The 4,596-nt window shown below is 45.2% G+C and overlaps 1 pseudogene; it reads left to right on the plus strand.

The window, feature by feature from the left end:
- The first annotated feature begins 1,366 nt into the window (after positions 1-1,366).
- LOC149747687 (mitoregulin-like) lies at positions 1,367-2,042 on the plus strand (annotated as a pseudogene).
- Positions 2,043-4,596: the final 2,554 nt, after the last annotated feature.

Genomic DNA, 4,596 nt, shown 5'->3' on the forward strand with positions numbered 1-4,596 from the left:
CTGGGTTCTGTAGTCTATTTCACTGGATACTTTGTCTATCTCAGCCCTGCTGACGGACTAGAAGACTCAGTGAAGCTCTTGAGTCAATATACTATGAGAAGGAGCCCCAAACATTTGGTTCACTGAGACTTTTCTTTACAGGGGTGGTATAGTGAAAAGAATATGGGGCTTGAAGAAAAGAGTTAAAATTCCAGCCCTGATAGTTATTTGTATGACTTTGGGTACATTCTTAATTTTTTCTGAGCCTCAGTCTCCTTGTCTGTTAAATGGGAATACTTATTTCAACCGTAGAAGTTTCATTGAGGATTGGATTAAACTGTGTATTTTAAAGGATGTGAAAGTGCCTGGCGTCAGGATGGTCCCAGAGGATGTGCTCTGGGAGCACTCCCAAATGGATATTTTCTAATAGCTCCAGTCCAAAGTGAGTCAAGTCTCGGAAGTACACTACACGAAAATAAGACGTAGGCTCCCAGATGAATCATCAGTTTTAGTTCACGAAGCGCTCTTCCTCAAACCTCCTGATTTAGTTCCAAACTCATTTTAGAGGGCATGGGGCTGTGAAGTTTCTCTGCTAAAAATGATTGAGGGTAACTGGCAGAAGGAGACTTGCTATGTGTTACTGAGCTGAGAACGGCAGATGAGGAAAAATGTCGTGCAGGGATAGTCATCGCCAAATGTTTAAAGTCTAGGCTCTGTAGTCGAACTTAAAGACTCTCTTACTATTTATTGGCAACATAATAACAATAATATATCTTTTGGCCATTTTAGAAGATTGGTCTGTTTTATTCTTGTAACACCACGAGGCGCTCTGAGGTTGGGTGTTGACTCTGGGAGTCTGAGACTTGCTCAAGTTCACAGAGCAAGTGAGGTTCCCAGGACTCAGACTCGGGTTGGCCAACTGGAACTCTTATTACTACACAGTGGTGACTGCCTGTATGTGCTGAACCAGTTTCAAACACGTTGTCCCATCATCCTCATAGATACAATTGTAGATGAGATTGCACAGTTCAATTTGGGGTTCAGAAAGCATTGTTACTAACTGAGCCCACATTTCTAGCAGAACTGGGGGTGGGCATTCTTCCCGGCAACTGACAAACTCTCTCCACTCTCAAAAATGAGAGAAGCTTTTAAAGTTTGTTTGTTTTTTGTTTTTTTTTTTTACACAGAAATGTTTTCTAACGGATTCCCCCTCATGCATTTACTGTAAAGTTCTAGCGAGGGCCAAGGTCCTCCAGGTGTATATTGATTGGGGGACAATGGTGAGATTGGTTAGACACCTGTTCACATGACAAGATGGCACCAGGAGATCCTGGCCAGGCTTTAGTAACCTCAAGGATGTGTCTGGATACTGCAAGCCTGGCAGCCAATGGTGGACGTGCTCGAGAGGCTGCTGTAGCTGTCTGTGTTGGTGGCCTTCACCTCTGGAGTGCTCCTGGACTGGCAGGCACACCAGCTGCGGCGGCGTTACCTGGACTGGAGAAGGAAGAGGCTGCAGGACAAGCTGGCGGCGATGCAGAAGAAGCTGGACCTGGCCTGTGACTCTGTGTGGCCACTTCGCCTCGGTTGTGGGGCTCCTGCCCAAGCAAGCCTGCCCTCATACTTTCTGCCCACAGTACTGGGCTCTTCCCAGAATCACTTGTTGAAGATGGATATAGAGAACTGGGCAGAGAAAAAAAGGGATGTAGCCTAGGTCTCCTGGCCCTTGAGTCCTACCCTGGCAGCACCTTGAGAGTAGCATTCTGGGAGCGAAGAGAGTTTAGCAGTTGCCTAAGAGAATCCCAAGTTTCTGAGGCTCTCCTTAGTGGCTGTTAGTGAATCTTTAGTATCAACTTTAAGTAATTTCTGATGCTTTATAATTCTCCTTCTTGAGGAAAAGTATTCTCCACCGAAATAATTCCAAGTCCCTTTCCAGGCCTTCTGGAGGTGTTTTCCAGCCCTTCTAAGTAACAGGACTTGACTTCACCTACATTCATTAACACCAAGGTTTCTCAGTTTCTGTAGCTACTTTCACCACCATGCTTGAGCATCTGTAAAGGTTTGTGTTTAACCTTCCACAGGAACCTTCTCAGTCTACCCACTCCCATGGAATTGCCTCCATTTCCTATGGGTGTCCAAGAAGACTCTTCACTCTTTGGTCACATTCTGCCATATTTGGGCACTGTCATGATTCATGTATATCTTGAGCCATCTACCCTGTCTCTGGCCACCTGAAACTCCTGCCCTGAGTAGCCTACTGGTTCTTTGGCACAGTGGTACTCATTAAGCTCAGAGGAATCAATGGGTGGGCTATTGTTTGTCAGGGCACAGGAGAAGACTGGAGCTGGGCTCCTTTGGACCAGTGCAGACTTAGGCTGGCTACCTTGATGCTTTCAGACAAACTTCCTATTCAGTTCTCATTGACCCCTTTTCTGCAATTGTGTGCTCAATCTTCTCAGCTCTCCTTAGCCTCTAACAATAGTCAGCAACCCACTTCTGTTGCTTCCCTTTTAGAACATGGCCTTGATTCATGCCTTACTGAACACACTGGTACACAGAGCGATAGGCTGCAGTCCTAGGGTCAGAAAAAGGGCTTAGAAGTCAGAAAATCTTGGACCTTGGGAAAGTCACTTACCTTTTATGAACCTCCCTTGTCTTACATGTAAACCAGAAATAGTAATACCTCCCTCTCAGGATTGGTGTACAATTCAATGAGATAATAAACATGGATAAGTTCTGCACCCCATAAAGCACGAAGTGAGGGTCACTACCAGACCCCCCTTCTCTGCACCTTCAGACCTTCCAATATTTCTGTCTCTACCAGCAAATTGTTCTGTTTACCTTTCATCTTGCCTGCTCCCTTCATCTTACCCTGGTTCCAGCAGATTCAATCTTCTCCTCTTCATCCTCTCTACTGAAAAACACCCCTCTTCCCACCTCCACGGCAAGTAAACAATGTTTCACGTGACCCTGTTGCCTGCCCCTACTCCCACAAGCCACTGTCCTCCTCCCTTTCCTTTTGTAACATGAAGTCACACTGCTCATTGCCTGCTCTTTCCATGACTCCTGCATTTTTTTCCCAACTGCTCTCCCCAAGCCAGCAGATTTGTCCATCTTTTCTGTTCTTATCATCCTTAACCCCTCTTCAAAATCTCACATTGCAAGCCATCTTCCTGCGTCTTTAAACTCCTTCTTCTCTAGGTTTTCACAGCACTTTAAACTTTTACTAGAATGTACCCTTCTTGTATCCTCCCTAACGCTTTACCACTTCATGGTTTCCTGTCTCCTTTTCTGACTCAGTATCACCCTTGTCCCCTTATAAGTGGCTTTTCCTTAAGCCTAGGTGTCTGTCTTCTGCTCCGCCTCAAACAGGGAATCATCATCTCATCTTACTCCATGCTGGTTTAACCACATGTGCAATATTGCCTTTACTTCTAGTATCATCTTCTATGAGAGTTATTACAAACTCAGATTTATTCAGCAGGGTGACCAAGATGGTGAGGGAGCTAGAAACAGCTCACCTTATGGAACACTTGAGAGAAGGGATATTTAAACCTCAAAAGAGAAAATTCAGCGGAAACACTCCTTGCTGTCCTAAAACATTTGAAAGGAGGTAGAAAAGGTTTTTGTCTACTGACTTGGTTTCCCACAGAAAACAGAGAAGTTGAAGACAGGTAGGTACGGAATCACTAGCAAGCAATGCCTTCCAGTCCTGTGAACATGTTAAGAGCACAGGCTCTGCAGTCAGATGATACGGGTTCAAATCCCAGTTCTACCACTTCTTCTCTGTATGATCCTGAGAAATCTAGTTCATTTCTCTGTGCCTTCATTTCATCATCTGTATAATGAGAGTAGACAATGATAGTCACTGGAACAAAGGTTTATTATTCGCTGTGCTAGTTATTGTATAGGGATATAGATACAGTCATGCCTAGTGATGACTCACAATCTATTGGGAAAGGTAGGTGCACACATGGGTAATTAAAATACAAAGCAGTTCACTGAGATAGAGGAACAAAAGAAGATCACACTGACTGAGGGGATCAGGAAGGATTGCTTGGAGGAGGCGGAAGCGGTGTGAGTTAAGACCTGGGGATGAGAGAAGGCAGGACTTGTTTGAGGACTGGCAAATACCCCATCAAATGGCACCTCACTTGGAAGCCTTTGCTACGAAGCCAGTACTTTCTTGCTTGTCCTTCTCAAAGCTTCAGCATATACCTCAGGCTGCCAGTCAGATTTTCATATCAGGTTAGGAGTTTTTCAACCTACCCTGCAAATAAATCTTTGTTCCCATATTACCTGATCCCAAAAGCCAAACATTTGATCCACGGGGCAGATGGTAGAAGAGTAGGGGGGAAAGCCTGAGGAGAGGACAGTGGAGAGCATGCCTACTGACCAGGAAGCCAACCAGAGGGAGGAGCAGGTCCAGGGCAGGCAGGAGATGTCCTTGACCTGGGCAGCTGGAGCATAGGTACACAGGTGTCCCTCATGTTCATTGTCTAGGGCAGAGCCACGTGGACAGTGGGCTCCCCATGAATGAGTGAGTGCATGAATGAATAAATGAACATACAGCACCATGTAGGCTTTCGTGTATGTTATAGTATATTTTTACATATAATC

This window comes from Delphinapterus leucas, chromosome 13, assembly GCF_059928025.1.
Source record: "Delphinapterus leucas isolate spDelLeu-1000000601 "Yukka" chromosome 13, BTC_Dleu_Yukka2, whole genome shotgun sequence".
Classification (NCBI taxonomy): Eukaryota; Metazoa; Chordata; class Mammalia; order Artiodactyla; family Monodontidae; genus Delphinapterus; species Delphinapterus leucas.